The sequence below is a fragment of the Rhineura floridana genome, chromosome 6 (assembly GCF_030035675.1).
Source record: "Rhineura floridana isolate rRhiFlo1 chromosome 6, rRhiFlo1.hap2, whole genome shotgun sequence".
NCBI classification, from domain to species: Eukaryota; Metazoa; Chordata; class Lepidosauria; order Squamata; family Rhineuridae; genus Rhineura; species Rhineura floridana.
Window position 1 is genome coordinate 19,349,527 of NC_084485.1, and position 19,381 is coordinate 19,368,907.

At 43.3% G+C, this 19,381-nt stretch overlaps 1 protein-coding gene across 2 annotated transcripts in view; it reads right to left on the bottom strand.

Moving 5' to 3' along the window:
• The window catches only part of PHACTR3 (phosphatase and actin regulator 3), a 250,670-nt gene extending 237,728 nt beyond the window's left edge, over window positions 1-12,942 (bottom strand). For both annotated transcript variants that reach the window (XM_061630261.1, XM_061630260.1), the window contains exon 1: window positions 12,861-12,942. The gene's annotated coding sequence lies outside the window, so the exon portion shown is untranslated. The remainder of the gene's footprint in view (window positions 1-12,860) is intronic.
• Window positions 12,943-19,381: the final 6,439 nt, after the last annotated feature.

Sequence of the window (19,381 nt, forward strand, 5' to 3'; positions counted from 1 at the left end):
CAACTCTCCTTCCATTGAAAGAGTTAATCTTCCTTCATAAAGATCCATTAAAGATTTCTTTGCAAGAATACTAAGATGTCTCTATGGGTCACTTGAGATGGTTAGGAAACTATTCATAACGCATTTATGAAAGGAGACAAAGGGCAACCGCATAAAAGAACGATAAACCCACTCATCACTCTTTCCTTGTGTACCCAAGATGTCATCTCTGCTGCTCCTTTCCACATCAACCTTTTGTTTCCTAATGAGCATCACTGGGAATATGCATCACTTAAAAATGTGTCAGATATCCAGTCAAATTTGCATATCTAATTGGACAGCCCTGGATGCCTTCATTTGGAATGTTGAGCTGTGTGTTGGAAGGGCACGTTGCCACCATATGCGATTTTGGGAAAGGGAATGTGCTTGATATTTGTTTTGTTTATCTTACAGATTTGGAAAGCACCGTATTGCCTGCAGGCAAGCAAAGACAGACAGGCAGACAATTGGCAATGGCCACCATCTGCCCTTCCTTCCCACATCTATGGACCAATTCCATCATTTGTAATATTTTCCAGACATGAACCAGCTCCTACGCAAACAGCATTTTATGTGAATGGAAGTATGTAGATCTCCAGAAGTACAATACTGCCAGGAAGCCTCTGGTCATCTTAGGGACTCAACTGATCTCGCACATTCTTCCCCAGTTATGGTAATCAAAACTGGGACAGCAGAGACTCAAAATAAAACTTGGTTTGGCTCACAAGCTCCAAAAGACTGGCTAGTTGATTTCCCTAATAGGGATTAATCCAATGCCACTCACAAAGAAGAAGCACCCTGAAGTAGGGAATCCTCTTGCTTATCAGCTGATAAGTGGGAAGATTCATCCTGCTCATTCGCGGATGGCTGTCCTGCATGCAGAGAAGCTGCTCGCAAAGGAGAAGTGACCGGCAATGCGCAGAATGGAACCATCCTGCTTACCAGGTGGTAAGCAGAATGATTCCATCCTGTGCAGTGCTGTTGGTTGTACCTGCCTGCTCTAGGGTTGCCAGGTCAGAAGCATCCCAAACCCTGAGAGTTTGGGGGTGGGCCCAAGTGACATCATGGGGTGGGTCCGAGTGATGTCATCAGGCAGGTCCAAGTGATGTCATTAGGCATGATACATTAAGCATTAACCACAGTTGCTTGACACATACAATTCATACAAAAACATATATCTGATTGGAAATTAAGATAGAAATCTTAGCTAAAAGATGGAGCCTGGGTAGGGAACATTTAATCTAGCCAATTCACTTCTGGCAAAAAGGGTTCAAGTGCCCTCAGGCCAGGCCAGGCCAGTCACCAGGAGGCCATTGTAGGAAGAAAGGAGCCTACTGTTGTGGAGATGTTAGACAGGAGCACTCAGGAGTAAAGATGGATGTCCCCGAAGAACTGCAATTCTAAGCACACTTACTAAGAGACTAAGCCTCGTAGAACTCAATAGGACTTACTTCTCAGGAGATATGGTTTGGATTGTGTTGTTGGTAAAGCTTGACTAGGGATCCTCTGCAAAGATATCCATATCCAAGTAGGGTTGGCAACCCCCTGCTTGGAATGCCCTGCCCCTAACTTTTAACATCCAAATTTCTTTACAGATTCGACCCTTCACTTCAGAAAGAGGTCTGAGTAATGAGTAAGATGATTCTCTACCCTTGTCTGTCTCTCCTATGGGCTACTATAAACTCACTTTATCAACCAACCCAATTCAAGTGAATGTAATTGACAGAGAGAAAGCACACATGATTTGGTCTACCTTCATAGGCAGCAACTTGGGAACAACAACAATTGCAGCCACACTGCCCAGTATGTAAATTCTCTTTTAACATTATTGGATAAGAAACAAACAACAAGGTGCATCATCAGTGGGTTTGAGAAGGTTGAGCAGAGTGCATGGAACCACTGTTGTTGCTTCTATGGTTGAAAGGGAGTGAGGGTAAAGGTAAATGAAATGTAAATAGAAAAAGAACAAAAGTGATGATTTCTTAAATGCAATACCATACCAACCATAACAAGATTCCTACAAGTCAGGCAGAAAACTAAGCATCTCACAACCAGTCAGGATTCCTAACCAAAAACCAAAAATATGAAAAATGAAGAAATATTTGTATAACCATGACTATCAAATATATTTATTGTTTACACAACCTGTGAAGATGTTTATAGTGCAATCCTACATTTATTCAGAAGCAAGTCCCAATGTATTCAGAACTGCAACCTCAAGTGATAAGCAACTTCATTCATTCAAATCCAAAATTCATAATCATGCCACTTTAAGCTGTTTTGCAACTGTTTATACTTGTTTTTATGGTTATTGAATGACATTCTTGTAGGAAGAAACCATGCCATTGGCCCTGTTCATGTGTTTTTGTCAAGTAAACCTTACTCCTGACGGTGGAGACTGGTGGTTCCAATGTCAGTGGGGCAGTGAATCCACTCCAGGTTTTAGTCTGAACTTTTAAGGAGTTCTCCAAAGTGCCTAAAGCACTGACTACTGGAGGAAAAACTAGTGGGAAGCAGTTTCCCTGCCACCGTAATAACATAAATCAGGCTTCATAAGGGGCCCAAGACAAGCTGCTTTCTCTCATCACACTGACCATTCCTAAATAGTTGTTTTAAGGATTACTAAGATAATGTGAGCGGGTAGATTTAACAATGGTTATTATCAAGACAGCTGAATAGAACCTCCATGGTCAGAGGCAGCATACCACGGAATACCAACTACTAACCACAAAGAACAAGACATGCTTTCATGCCCTGCTCATAGGCTTCCCAAACCCATCTGGGAACACTAACCAGTATTGGAAATGCAGTACCGAAACAGACAAGCATTTGGTCCCTTTAAGCAGGGTTCTTACATTCTCATCTGCAGCACTCACAAAAAACCCTCTATGAATCAGGGCAGCCCTCAAATAGAGGGCACCTTCAAACAGAGGACTGACAGTCCTTCAGAGTAGAGGAGTGTCCTCTGTTAAAGTAGGAGACATGGCCACACTCACCAAAAGGCCATGAGACTGAAAGAGTTGCAAGAGATCTGTCACATTCAGAGTCTAAGGATACAAAGGATGAACACACGATGAAGCATTCTCTTACACACACACACACACACACACACACTTCACTGGCCATTTGCTCTGGCCATGCATATGGGTTAAGATTTCTGTAGATTATTTCCTCTTGGCATCACAACAAAGGCATTAGAAGGAAGGTCGAGAGGTTCAGAACTGATTAAGGAAAACCCTCAGCATTTGCCTTGACACAGATGGGCTTTGTTTGTGTTGCTCTTTGAACAAAATAAGGGCAGTGGATGAACCCTACTGGGATGCTAATGGGTGCAAGGCTTTCACCCATCTGCCATGAAGTCAATGAATTCACAAGAGCATGTCAGGTGACAGTTTGTTAATATTTTAGGCTACATACACACCATACATTTAACTCGTGTGACTTCCCCCAAATAATCCTGGAAACTAGTTCGTTAAGGATGCTGACACTTGTTAGGAGATCCCTATACCCCTCACAGAGCTATAATTCCCAGAGAGGCTTAAAATTCAATCCTTCTTTCCAGGGAACTCTGGTATGTTCATTGAATACATATGGGAGTTTGTTTGAACATCCCCTATATTGCAATCCCATATTACAACCATATTGAAAACATATATTGAATGTATATTCAAGGCTCCTTTGCATTCCTGATGCTTTGCAATGCGTATTCAATGCTTCTTTCCATTTCTGATGCTAACACACCAGAAATGACTTGGGCACTGTGTACCTTAAAGAACCTTTACTCCCTGTCCCCTAAAATACTAAGGAGGCCTTGCTTCCTGTACTCTCACTCATCTTACGTTAGGATAGTGATGACAGGGAAGAGGGCCTTCTCCACTGATGTGGCTTGTGAAGTCTGGCAACCTCAGCCACTGTGATCTTTCCAGGTAGCTTACAGAATTTTCTTATTCTGCCAGACTTTTAATGCAATCAGACTATGAACTGGCTCTGTATGTTATTGTTGATGATTATGTATTTTATGATCGCTGTTCTAGGGAGGTCTCAGTATGTGTTCCATTGATTTTGTTTCTTTTTAATGTGTGTAAGTCTCTTTGAGTCCCTATTTTGCAAGAGGACCAGGATAGACATCAATGCTGGGGAACCACTGGGGCCACCCCATTTGGTCCATGAGGCCATTTTGATTAAGCCATGTCCACGCCATGTATGACATCAGGTGTGGGGCAAGTAAAAACGTGAATGGCCCAAAGGGAGTCTGCCTGCTGAACAGCTGCTGTACCATTGAGCTACATCACCTCCCCATATGTAACATCTGGAGGGCCCTAGGTTGGGGAAGGCTGCCCTACACTGAGATCCATGTTGGCTACTACCTTTCAACTTCTGTCTCATTTTGTTTAGTTATTGTAAACTGCCTGATCCTGATCCTGACATCATACAGAGGTATGTATGGTATTTAATAAATACGTTTCTGAAGCACAACATAGTAATGGTACATGGGGATGGGTAGATGATCCTACAAAGCTCGATGCATAGCCCTTTGCAAGCCCCAAGAACGGGCTGATTATGTGCGCAGGCAAAAAAAAAAAAGGTCACCTGACATCATTGTGATGCCAGGTGATTGACAGGTGGGTGGCACTGCCCCCTATCAAACTTGCTCCACTGAGGAAAGGGGAGATGAGGATCCAGCCTGCCAGCTGGCAGATGAAATTATGGCAAAATGGTTGCCAGTTCCCCACCCCGATATACATTTTCATAAAATGATATAAATGGCAGGCTTTTCAGATAGCAGTGGGTCAATAATGCCTAGAATGGAAAATCATCTAGTGCTATCCCAAATATCTCTTTTCACCACAATATTTCCAAAGGACTTACCACCCAATATTCACCAAATGTTCACAAATGTGGAAGGTCTATCTCAGGTGATGCATGAGGAATTCTGAGGGAGGCCAAAGGCGTTCTGATCTGACTTGCAACATTGCTCAGCAGGGTCTGCTACATGTCCAATCCTCAGTACATTTGAGGACATCCTACTTATCATCAGTAAGGACATACATTTCTGGACTTGACGTACACCCCTGCCAAGATCTGGCAGGTGACATCTATGCAGTAACAAGTTCCCTTTTGAAACATATTGCCTCCACAATCCCCAAAATGCCTGCCCAATCCAGCACCAAGTCCTTCTATCAAAGTACAGGATATTCAAACTGATGGTTGGCACGTAAATGAAACATATAGATCCCTGCAAAGTCCAGGGGGTGGGGGAGAGAATGTGCATACATTTGAACTATTCCTTCAGCAACCATCTCTGCTTCCAGAAATAGAAGCCACCTTCTTCAGGTCTATTTGCCCAAGTTCTGCTAGTTTGGGGGCCGAAACACCACCAGTAAGAAACAGAATCAATAGCTACAGACCTCGCTTGGACAGCCTCCCTATGATCTTGCTACTCACCTCAAGAGTGCTGCTTCTTGATCGGAGCACACTGAATGCAGGAGGTTGGGGGAGAAAACAATTTGTTCTTGTGCAGGCTTCTGTAGTGTAATCTCTTAAAATCCCTTTGCCTCTTTTTCCTTTCAAAATCCCCATGCACGGACTTCTCGTTGGTGTCTGAACAGATCCTGTTTACATTGTGGACAATAGCTGGGTGCGATCCTTATTTTAGCCGGGAGAAAGGAGCAGAGGCAACAACAGACTCGCACATCCTATACCGGCAGATGCCTGGATGGTGTCTGTTGCAATGCATGCGGTGCAATGATTTCATGTTGGTGTAAGAATCAGGCTCCATTCGCTTTCAGCCTCCCCCTAACAACAATCTTCCAAGTGACATTTCCCACCCACCCCCTTCGTTGTGCAAATGCCTCTTCCTCCTGTAGCAGAAGGGTTTTTTCATCCATAATCCCTTTTAACTGGAGGTGTGGGAAGGAGAGGAGGAGGAGCAGCAGAAAAGGTGGCAGAAGGGCCTGTGGAATCAATCAGCTTAGCTTGGAAACACTACTGTCTCCAGTTCCTTACGATGCCCATTGCAGGACACATGCACACACCACACCACAGCTGCCTGAGTCCCTTATTTGGCTTGCAGAGGTTCCCTTCTCCTAAAGTGGCTTTATTTATTTTTTGTTAGTACTGAGAATAAACTACAGCACCCTGCATTTGAAAACATTCCACCCTAAATTTCAGGCACAAACACAAAGCTGTGGGTCTTGCACATTTTCAAAAGTGCTTATGGCTAGTCATGTTTGGTGTGTGTCCCCTGCAAAACAAGCAGCTCATTCCTACTGCAGTTCTCAAGCTGCATCTACCAGGAAGTTTTCTCTGCTCCCATTCTGGCACTTTAGATCATATTTGGAAATGTGGGAACAGAACCTTGGCAAAGAATCGTCAACCACACGACTCAGCAATTATTTGGTGCTGGAGTAAAAATATGAATGGAATGCTGGAAGTGTCAGGATGGACAAAGGAAGTACTTCCTCGCACAGAGGAGAGTTAAACTGTGAGAATCACTGCTGCAAGATGGTGTGATGGCCACCATCTTTGACAGCTTTCAAGGAAGATGGGGGGGGAATCATGGAGGACAATACGGTTATCTATATTCTGCATCCACTGTTATTGTACACCGGTTTTCTAGAAAACACTGCGGAGGGGGGGGGACAGAACACTGTTGCATTCAGGTTCTGCTTGCAGGATTCCCATGGGCATCTGGTTGGCCACTGTGAGTACAGGATGTTGGACCCTGATGGACCTTTGGTCTGATCCAAGATGACTCTTTTTAACTGGGCAAGGGCTAAAGGGCCAAGCAACATTCATATTTCTATTACTACTGCTATATTAATTGCTCACCCTTCAGCGAGTGGTCCCAGGGCGAGTCTCAACAATGCTGTTCAGATGGAGAAGGAAGTGGTCAGAAGCCCTTTGCCTGTCTGTTGGCTGATACAGGACTTATTAAGAAGGTCCTTGAGATTTGGGGGATTTCATAGAGGCCAAATATGACATTCATCCGTCCATACCACACGCTCAGAACACTTCTTCTTTGTTAATTCATGCAAGGGGGTTGCTATTTCCCCAAAATTTCTCACAAACTTCCTATAAAATCCAGCCACACCCAGAAATGCCCTTACTTGTTTTTTGGTTAAGGGGATCGGCCACGCTTGTATTGCCTCCACCTTGCTCCATAAGGGGGTGATTTTCCCACTCCCCACCTTATGTCCTAAATAGATTACTTCCTTTAGTCCAAACTGGCATTTCTTCGCTTTTATTGTGAGGCCTGCTTTTCTTAAGGCCTCCAATACTGTTGTCAGGTGTTGGACATGCTCAGGCACCGACTTGCTAAAAATGGCCACGTCATAGATATAGGCCACTGCAAAATCTGACATGCCTCGCAACACAGTATTGATTAGCCTCTGAAATGAACTTGGTGAGTTCCTTAGTCCCATGGGTAAGGTCACAAACTCATATAACCCATCTGGTGTACTGAAGGCAGTTTTGGCTCTGGATTGCTCGTCTAGTTCCATTTGCCAAAATCCTTTACAGAGATCTAGTGTAGAGATATTGGTTGCTGCCCCCAATAACTCTAACATAGCGTCTACCCTAGGCATAGGATACGCATCTGGGACAGTAATTTTATTGATTAGCCGATAATCAATGCAAAACCTTGTCGTTCCATCTTTTTTCGGAACCAGGACAATACTTGAGGCCCAGGGACTGATGGATTCCCTGATCACTCCTAATTCCAGCATATCTTCCACCTCCTTTTTGATCTCATTCAAAACTTTCCCATTCACACGGTACGGAACAGATCTGATTGGGGCATGATCTCCAGTATCAATGGAATGTATAACTATACTGGTTCGGCCAGGTTTGTTGCTAAAGAGATTCCTATAGGTTTTCAAAACTCTCAGAATCTCTTCTTTTACTTCCTCCTTCACCTCCTCTGACCATTCCACTTGATCTACCCCTCCTTTGTCTTTGCTTTCCTGTACCAAATCTGGAAGTTCAGGCCCACTTCCCTCAGGGAATAAGGTAACTTGCAACACCTTTGCATCCCTGGTATGGTAAGGCTTTAACATATTTACATGAACCACTTTGCTTTTGTTTAATTGGTCTGTGGTGATTACATATGTCACTGTGTCAAGCCTTTCTCTGATGGTATATGGTCCTTCCCAGTTAGCCTGTAATTTGTCATGTTTCCTGGGTATGAACGCCATAACCATATCTCCCACATCATACACACGTTCTCTGGCTGTTCTGTCATACCAGTAACTTTGCTTCTCCTGTGCATGATTCAAATTCTCTTTCACTACTTCCATCATTGATGTTAATTTATTGCGGAATTCCAATACAAAATCTACTACAGAAGTTTCGTACTCTCCCAGAGTTCCTTCCCATGAATTTTTTAGCAGTTCCAAAGGTCCCCTCACTTTTCTAGTAAACATTAGTTCAAAGGGTGAGAAGCCTGTTGACTCTTGAGGGACTTCTCTGTATGCAAACAAGAAGCATCCCATCATGCCCTTCAAAACTCCATTAAATCTGGTTCTGTATTTGCTAGGTACTATCAATTGCTTCTCTGGTTCACATTCATCCTTTCTCTCAGCAGGCATCCACAGTCTATATAAAATCCCATTTTCACACACAACTTGATTCCTCAGTTTGTCTGTGAAAGGAATCTGTTGGGACAGGGCTTGTTCCTTTATCTGCTTCAAACTTATATCTTTATGCAGCTCTTGCCTGAATTGCTCTGCTTCTTTCCCAGAGACCACTTGATACAGTTTGTATTCTTCAGCAGGCCTGCTAGTGGTTGCTATGGTGACCTGAGGCTGGTTAACAGATTCCACCCTGTTTGTTTCAGCCCCCCTTAATATGGCTTCTTTTTCTCTGCCAATTTGCTGTCTGGTCACTACATAGATCTTTCCTTGGGCGCCCATTACATCCCTTCCCAGTATTACTGGTTCTTGTTGCTGGGCATTAATGCCTACTTTATATCGGCCCTCTCGGCCTCTCCAAGTCATATCCACCAGGGCCACAGGCAAACTTTCTGGTTGACCCCTCACTCCTTGGATAGTCACAGTTTCCTGAGGTAATATTTCTTCAGATTTTATTAAATCTGGCCTCAGTAATGTCTGAGCGGCACCAGTATCAAGCAATGCCCAATAATTTGCCCCTTGTACACTCACTTCCTCTCTCAGACTTGAATCAAGGTCTGTTACTTCTGTCCAGTTTATCTGGCAGAACTGAACCTTTTTCGCTGTTTCTAAAGCCTTGGGCTCTGTTTTCACTGTCCTTGTCTGAGCAGGATTACTAATGGGGTTGGCAACCTCACATTGAAAACGTAGGTGCCCTGGTCTACCACATTTGTAGCATAATTTCTCCTCACTTTTAGGGTACACAGATCCACTCTGGGGTGTCCTGTGCCCTTCAGATTTTAATGGAGGACTCACATCCCTTCTGCCAGCACTGTTTTCCCCACCCAGCCAGTTCTATTGGAGGCGAAGCGATCCGCCATCTCTGCGGCCTCCTGCACAGATGTAGGGGAACGGTCTTTGACCAGGAGCCTTATTTCTGGTGGTAACTGATGGAATAATTGATCCAGTATCATGAGGCTTTTCACCTCTTCTACTGACTGAGCTTTGGCACTACTCATCCACTTTCCAAATATATCCATCAATTTTGCTCCCAGTTCCACAAAAGACCTCCCTGCTTGGATCTGACAGTTTCTGAATAATTTTCTAAAGTAGTCAGGTCCCAGTCTGAACCTTTTGTATACTGCCTCTTTAAACTCAGCATAGGTGACGGGCTTGTCTGAGGGGAAATATTGGTATACCTCAGCCAATTCCCCTTTAATCAGGTTTGATAAATACTGCATGTATTTATCTTCAGGTAGCCCCCACAACTGAGCTGCTTTTTCAAAGGTGCTGAGGTAAATTTGAGGATCTTGACCAGGCTCATAGACAGCAAAGTCCTTTGGAGTAATTTTTATTTTTGCTCCATCTCTGTCTTTCCTTGTCTCCTCAGAGTGAAATTTCTCTCTATCAAATTTTAACTTTTCTACTTGTAATTCAGCATCCACTGCTCGTTGCTTCTCCCTCTCCTCAAACCCCAATCTCATTTTCTCAGCTTCCATCCTCAATCTCTCAGCTTCCAACTCTCGCTGTTTGTCTTTCCCATCAGCTTCCATCCTCAATCTCTCAGCTTCCAACTCCCTCTGCTTGTCTTTTTCCTCAGCCTCCCATCTTAACTTCTCTCTCAAGTACTCTATATAAGCGGGATTGCTTAAATATCCTTCTGGGGTCTCTTCTCTGACAGGTTGTTTTTGCTGGGCAGTAGCAAATCCTATAAGTGCTACCCTCAATTCATCTACCCCTTTACCCTCGTGAGGTAAATTGAATGTTATGCACTTCTCCACCAGCTCCTCTCTTTTCATTTTTATGTATTCAACCATGGTGTTTGAGTTCACTCACTCTTTGCCACACACTCTTTGCCAGTCACTCTCACAAATAATCTTGTTTTGTTATTTCTGTTTGCCACACAACTATTAGGGATTGTCTAGTATTCGTATCTCACTGCTACAGCCAACACCTGTGACGTAGTCTCCTTTGTCACCACGTGTCTTTGGGACTCTCTTTGGTTCATATCTGGATTCTCTGTTGTTCGTATCCCACCGCTACTGACACCACATGTGAGGCGTCCTTCCCTGGCTCTCCCTGTCAGGTTCCTACCTGCTCGTGGTTACTGCCTGTCTCTAGGCACCACCAGGGACTCCACCAGTCCGGACCGCACTCTCTTATGGTTTACCTATCCGCTCTAGCACAGATCTCAACAGATCCCCCTGCTAGGCAACCACCAGTAACGTCCCAATACTAGTATTCCCAGAGACTCTGAATACTGGTATTGTTATTCTCTTCACCGCTGCCACCATTTGTTACAGTTCCCCTTCAGCCTTGGTCATTACCTTACCCTCCCTTCTGGTCTGTGAAACCCCAGCCAAGGATCAGGCCTTTGGTAAACCAAATTAAGTATTTATTACAGATAACAAAGCTAACAAGATTAACAAGATTTCTTCTTAAGGCACATAAGCATATGGTTTTACTCAATACTAATCCGAACTCCACCTCCCTCCTTCTCCACTCTCTCCTGGCAAACAACTCTCTCAAACTCACACCACGCAATCCACTCTTTCTCTTCTCCCCCCCAGATTCCACTCTCACTCTTCCTTTTATACATTCAGCCATTTTAAACACTCAGCCAATCATCTCGCATTCTACTGCCCATTCACTCCCCCTCCTCTTTCACTCCACTTACCATGTATCTTCTAAAACAACAACACTTACCATATATACATTAATATAGGAACATCACAGAAGCCTCCAGTGTATTACAGATGAAAGTAAGGACTTTATCACAACTATCTGAATACCAAAAATATTACTGCTTGAACCCTCGTCTAAAGTCTGATAAATTGCTGAAGCCTTTGCCTAGTAGTGGCTATAATACACACACACACACACACACACAATGTACAGAAGTTGCAAACTGTTTTTTTTTTTAAAAAAAGAAGGGGAAGCTTTACCTCACATTTTAGATTTTTGAAAGAAATTACAGTACTTTTTCCACCCTAAATATATTTTCCCTGAGGTAAGTCCTATTAATCTTAATGGAGTTCACTTTCAAGTAAAAAGTCCCCTTCTTTCAAGTAACAGGAATTATAGAATCATAGAGTTGGAAGGGGCCTATAAAGACATAGAGTCCAACCCTCTGCTCAGTGCAGGAATCCAAATGCAAAGGAGTTCAGCAACAGGGATGGGGAAGAGAAGCTGTTTGGGAGGATGCTTGCTCCTCCCCATTGCCCACCTCTGGTGCCACCAATGCTCCTCCATCATGTACACTGCATTCCTTTACTATGAATTTGATTCATCTGCACTGGCTTCTGAAACAAGCGTATTAATTATTTGACCATAACCTCTTTTCCTTTTTTTTTTTTAAATACTTTTAAATGTTTGGAAATATGCAAAATAGTAGCTAGCTACACAAGAGCCCTGTTCAGGAATTTAGCCTGACAACCCAAAAGGTTTGGGGGGGCAGAGACTTGCACGTCAGCCCCACCTGTAATGTCCCTGGGTGCAAAAGCTGGGAATGGAGGCATTGCACAGTGCAGTGCAGTCGTATCCAGAGACTTGGGGGCAGGGCTCTGGCCCCCTACACAGTTTTTGCCGTTGCATGGTCAGGGTGAACTCCTGAAGATGGCTAAGAATGGAGCATGCACTTCCAAGATAGTACACTGAAAATCATATAATCAACCTCTAGATTTATAGCTTTGCCAAACTATAAACTAGAGCTACTAGCTCTTCATCAAGGGGCTGCAGAATTCTCACTTCTAAAATAAAACGTTATGAGAAAGCAAAGCACCTTCTGCAAGTCAGATGAAAATGTGGCATTTGAGCAATCCTACATGAAGTGCTATAATAATCAACATACTAAAAAAGATACTCAACCTACTCAACATATCTTTAATGGCTTGGTGTTCAAACGAATTTAATTTCCATCCACTTCCTTCTATGCTTCGATGAGTTCTTCAGTGGATGTTTTAAAAAGTAATAATACTCTCTCTCCAATTTAGATAGCCGGCATGGTTACAAAGGGGGTGCACAGGCAAGTGTTTTATTTTTCATTTCTGAAGTCGTTTAGTTCTACCTTCATTTTAATTAACAGTTGGGCAGAATATCAAACACCACACACTTCTGCAGGGCTGTTTGAACCACCCATGAAAGGGGGGGCAGGGTTTTGGCAACTTTAAAAGGGGTGTTTGAAATATATTCATTTTCAGCGGAGGAGCTATCATTTTTGTTGGCAGGGCTTACCTCACTGGACAGCCTGATTTTCTCTCTCTCTCTCTCTCTCTCAATAATGTCCCACAAACAATGCTACATCGTGACTTAGACTCCAACTGCACTAGACATTTAAAGCAGCATCACACCATTTTAAACAGCAATGGCTTCCCCCAAAGAATCCTGGGAACTGTCATTTTTAAGGGTGCAGAAAGTTGTTAAGAGACCCCTATTCCCCTCACAGAGTTATAATTTCTAGAGTTCCTGGGAAGAGGGGTCCAATACTAAACCACTCTGACAATTGTAACTCTGATGAGGGGAATGCAGGTTTCCGAACAACTCACAATAACTGCCTTTATTTCTGTTTGACCTCTGTGGTTAATCTTTCCAGTCATTTCAATGATAAACCCACCTCCTCCTCATCTGCATATAACTCTGGTGCTCTCATTCCAAATGGCTGAATGTTTCCAGGCATTCTGCTACTCCTCAAGGACATCATACTTGCCACACTTTAGAAGCATTGCCTCAATTTTATTTATTTATACCTCACCCTTCCTGCCAGTAGGATCCCAGAGGGGCAAACAAAAACACTAAAAACTCTCTGAAACATCTTAGAATGAGTGAAACAACAATTAAGGTTAGAAAAATGAAAAGAAGGGTCCTTGCATTCATTTTTCATCTTGGTTTTTGTGGAAGATAACTATGTACTCCCCCTCCCATCAAGTATTCCTAAGAAAAAGTTATCAGGAGATGCCCCAAGGTAAATGTTTTAAGGGAACTGTCTCAAGGAAATGAGGGTGATAAAAGAAAAGCTGACTCGGTGATAAGGAACTTCCTGCTTCATCCAGTCAAGCTGATCCTGGAATGTGAAGGACCCCCCAAACTTCTTGTTTAACTTGATTACTTTTGTGTATAAGTATAAGCTGCCTTTTAATGTCATCATCGCACTCTTCGCCTACTGATCCTGTGGTGCGTTGAGTAAGTGTGATCCTGCTGCAGCAGACAATAAACGTGCAAGTATTTGAACAACTGGGTCTCTGTACCTCTTCTCCACCTGGGAGAACTCTATTTTTTAGGCGGACTGGAGTTTCCTGCCACAGTTTTCATGTTGATACTGCAACAAATGTCAAACAAAGCTGGGCGCATTCATTTCATCTTAGCTTTTTTTCTTAACAAGCCAACAATATCCTTCCCGCAGTTGCTGTGAAGCCCCTCTTCCTGCATTGACAGGGAGAGGAAAGGAGTTTGGTTCTTTCCTCCCTTGAGACCAGAAGAGTCACTTTTGCTTACAGAACCCTGTCGCTTCATTGTACTCAGGCTGTCTTCATCTTAGGAACAGAGGAAGCTGTTTTAAATTGTTTTAAATTTTTAAATTGTGTTTTAAATTGTTTTTAAAATATGTGTTTTAAATTGTATATTTGTTTTTATGTTTTTGGTTGCTGTAAACCGCCCAGAGAGCTTCGGCTATGGGGCGGTATACAAGTACAATAAATAAATAAATAAATTATACAGAGTCAAAACATTGGTCCATCTAACTTGGTATTGTCTACGCTGACTGGCAGCAGCTGTCTAGGTTTTCAGACTGGGTTCTCTTCCAGCCCTACCTGGAGATCTTGATATTGAACCTGGAGCCTTCCACATACAGAGCAGATGCTCTACCACTGAGCTGTGGCCTTTCCTCCACACACACACCAGTAGTATAGTAGCAAATTCAGAAGTACAAGGTCCCTTCATGATAGTCACACCACTCCCCCTCACAGCCTCTTCCCCTTCTAAGATTATACAACCTTTGAAGATGAGCTCATAAAATGAGCTTTCGGTCTCTTACTGGGTTTGGAGTACTTTCCCTTAGTGACGCATGGCAACAATCAATGCAGATCTCCATGTGCTGCCTTTCAGCTAGATCTACTATTTTCTGTGCATGTTCATGGGCAAATATACTAAGATGCTGTAAGGTAAGGAACTTTCTCTTCGTGGTTGCCATACTAGGACTAAAGGGGAGTAATTTAGCTACTGAGAAGAGTCTTTTCAGTGGCTGACTTGCCTCCTTTCACTCTGATTGGCTCCAATCAGCAGGAAAGGACACTGAAGACATAGGGACGCTGCTCGGACCCTGTTCCCAAAAATGTAAGGGGTCTGGGACCCTGGACAAGCACATCCCTGCCCCCCATACAAAACACTTCTGTTTCCAAATACAGGTTAAAGACTCACCATTCTTACACCTGAAATTGTTTACTTTTACACTATATCACTCTAGGCAGGGACTGCAGCTCACTGGCAGTGCATATACGTGCAATGCCCAGCATCTCCAGGCAAGGCTGGGAGTGTCCTGTGTCTGAAACTTGGGAGAGCTGCTGCCAGTCAGTGTAGACAACAGTGATAGATGGGCCAATGGGCTGACTCAGTCTAAGGCAACTGCCTATATTCCTATGAACCCAGCAGCGGATGAGGAAGACCTCTCTGCCAGACGCTCTGGAGAGCTGCTGCCAGATGAAGCAATTTAGGTTAGATGGATGAACAGTCTGATCTAGCATAAAGCAGCTCATAGAACATAGAATAGTAGAGTTGGAAGGGGCTTATAAGACCATCTAGTCCAACCCCCTGCTCAATGCAGGAATCCAAATCAAAGCATTCCCGACAGATGGCTGTCCAGCTGCCTCTTGAATGTCTCCAGTGCTGGAGAGCCCACTACGTCTCCAGGTAATTGGTTCCATTGTCATATGGCTCTAACAGTTCGGAAGTTTTTCCTGATGTTCAGTTGAAATGTGGCTTCCTGCAACTTGAACCCATTATTCTGTGTCCTGCACTCTGGGACAATCGAGAAGAGATCCCGGCCCTCCTCTATGTTCCTCTCTGTGTTCCTATGTACTTAAGCATTGATGTATGTTTCTTAGTGTGTATGTTTTCCTGCTGCTATTGGGTTGTGGTGTTTTTTTTAATTTAGTGGACGGGTTTTTCTGCACCCGATTATTGGCTAGTGATTCATTAGTTCAACGCTGGAGTGTTTTATTGATGTGGGAATTGAGGAGACGGAGCGAAAGGGTGGGTGCAGGGAGCCTGCTGAGTGACTGCATATGTAGGGGTTGTGCATTCAGATTACTTTCGCGTAGTGTGACTGGGAAGGTGAATGGGTTTGGTGACTGTATGGGTTTTTTGTAATCTTTATAAAATTTATAGAATATGTTTTAATGGATGCATTTTGATGTATCGTGGTATATTTTGATTTCTTCATGTGTGGTTCTTACTAGTTTTACTTAGGTATATAGTTTTGAAATATTTTATTTAATTATGTCAGTTAAAATGTGGAATTATTATGATTAGTAGCGCAAGTGGTATTAGGTTGCATCCAGCACGGCACTGGTCCTTTCACATAATGGAAATCCTGCTTCCTCTCCTCTCCCCATGTGCCCCCAAAATCTGCTCCATAGGGTCCCCCAACCCTCAGGAGCAGGTTTTGAAGGTTCTAGGGGTGCTGCAAGGGAAAGGAGGGAGGACCTCCAATGCATGAGGGGAAGTCTGTTGTGTAAGCAGAACAACAGCACTGGATACAACCCATTGGCTGGTACTGAATGGGGATTTTGTATTGCATTTCTTATATTGATTCTCCTTAGTTGGGATTTGTATGCTGCTTAGAGATTTTTGTTGAAATGATGAAGAGATATATAAAATAAATAAATAAATGAATTCTCACCTGGAGAGGAGCCCACTGTCTGTGTCTTCTCTGAGTGAGTTACTGTTCTGGTGTGCCTCTCACTTGAAGGAGGCAGGCCCAGAACAGTGACTCAGACGGCTCTTCTGAGGACAGGCCATTCTGCTATGTGTTTGTACACAGAGTGACTGAATGATCCAGTCCTATATACTAATAGCATACTCACTCTCTTGAGTGTTGAGCTTTATGTAGCCAAAACAACACCCACACTTAAGAAGGAGGTAGCAGGAGGCTCAAAGGAACCCCAGGATTTGCAGAAGTTTCCCCCTCCCCCCCCAAAAAAATTCCTAAAATGGGGAAGCAGCCCAGCAAGAGCTGACCATGCTCAGTGGGCATGGAATGATGGGATGTGGGGGCTGGGAGAGAAGATGGAGTATCCTTAAAAACTTGGGGGTGTAATGGAGTGAACACTCTACACTGCAGCATTTTGTTTGAGGTTCCACTAGTAATGCTTGATAATGATGTCATAGCTACTATGGAGGCTAATAGGGGAGAGGGAGATGAAAGAATCAAGCAGAGATGTGGCAGGCAGCCTTTCCTGTGGGTGAAAACTTTGTTGGCTTTCTAGATTATTTGGCTTTTTTATTATTTATCAATCACACTACAAGAAAAGTTTTGTCATGGTATACACTTGAGCCCTCATTTGGGATTCACTGCTTTAGCTCCTGCGATAATGAAAACTCGTTCTCTGTGCATTATATATCAGAAAGGTTAATCATTGGTTAGCATGCAAAAACACACAACCGGATGAACTTGCGATGCTCACTGCTGTGCTCTGATAAATGCCTTAAGGACCCTTTTGTTATTCCTTCCTGAAAACATCTTTGATCTAACAAGCACTTGGAGATGTTGTACATAAAAGGTAATGGGGGGGCACTTGTTCTCCATCTGTCTTTGTTTTTGATTGCTTTCCTATTCCACTTCTTCCTCCTCTTCTACTTCTTCAGTCCATTTCTCAGTAATCACACAGTGGATGACCAGTGCCAACGCATGTGTCAGGACATTTAATCATCCAGAATATTCTGCAGACCTAACTATTGTTGTGCCAATGCAAGAAGAGAATAATGGAGATGAGAGAGGGGTCAGGAGGGAGCTTTATATTTAGATAAAAGGTGAGTAAGGTGGGACATTATCAAGGTTCTGATTATGACCCCTAACAACTGGTCTTCAGAGACCTAGTGCCTCTGATATTGGAGGTAATCTACATCCACCATGACTAGCAGCCATTGACAGCCTTATCATCCATGCATTTATCTAATCTTTTAAAGCCATCTAAGTTGGTGGTCATTTTGTGGTAGCAAATTTCACAGGTTAACTATGTGCTGCATGAAATACTTCCTCTCGTGAGTCCTGAATCTCCCACCATTCAGCTTTGTTGAGTGATCCTGGGCCATATTAAGAGAGAGGGGGGGGATATGCCTCTAACATATCCCCCCTTACTCACCTTTTTTCCTAAACTAAAAAGGCCCAAATGGTGTGACCTTTCTTCATAGGGGAGTTGCTCCATCCCTTGATTGGGTTCAGCTGACCTTTTCTGCACCTTTTCAAGCTCTACAGTATCTCTTTTGGGGTGTGGCAACCAGAACTGTGGACTGTACAGTATTCCAAGTACAATGCCAGGATAGGTTTGTATAAAGGCCATTATAATATTGGCAGCTTTATTTTTCATTCCTTTCCTAATGATCCCCAACATGGAATTCTCTTTTTCGCATGCAACCACACAATGGGTTGACGTTTTCATCAAGCTACTTGACACAACTCCAAGATCTCTTTCCTAGCCAACTCTGTTGGCTCTGATCCTATTAGCACAAGTGGGAAGTTGGGGGATTGCCCAATCTTCACCAATTTACACTTGTTAACCCTGAGCCACATTTGCTAGTTGAAGGTCCATTTGCAGTGATTGTCTTGGAGGTCATTGCTATTTGTTTTGTCTCTATCACCTTAAGCAGGTTGGCGCCATTAACCAACTTGGCCACTTCACTGTTCACTCCCAACTCCAGATCATTGTTGTTGCTTTCATTTATCAGTCACTTTGTACAATAAAATCTTTCAAAGTGACTTGGCCAAATAAAATATAATACATAAAACCAATTGAAAACCTAAAAAAAATTAAGCAATGACAATACAAGATGCATAAAATGCTCATCCAGCAACATATTAATAAGGACCAAGTCCTACCCACCCCACTAAAAGATAAGCATCCGCCCCCCAGGAGACAACATTAATTAACCAAAGGCCTAGGCAAACAGAAAGGTCTTTACCTGGTGCCTCAAAATAAAGATGGTGCCAGATCCTTGAGGGCATAGGTGGCTCAACAGGTAAGGCATAGTTGCTTCGCTAGCTTCTTGGCAGGTGGATTACTGATGCTTATCAGGATGGACAGGGGAACGAATGAGGTGTGGGAGTCAGCAGGAGCACCAGATTGGCTCAGCCAGTGCATTGGCAATGCACGGCCCTCCTCGCTGCCTTGCAACAGTGACTTATCTGCTGAGAAGCTAGCATAGCAGCTCCAACTCACCCAGCTTCTGCTTAGGGGACTCCACTTCTTACATTCTTATTTTGTAAACTGCCTTTAGATCCAAAAGGATGAAAAGTGGTTAAAATGCAAACCATCATCATCATCAATTAGGCTCCCAATTTTGAAAAAAAAAAGTGGGAAGAATTGGAAGCAAAGGTGTAAAATCTGAGGTGTAAAACCTTTCTTCTAAACAGATTATTGGCACCACTGCAAATGATCTCACTGCATGTTTAGCTCCAGTTTTTCATGTTAGAGAACTGGAACCTCAACACCCACATGCACAAAGACTTCTCGTTCAGCTGGGGGGACTTTGCTTGGATCAGAGTG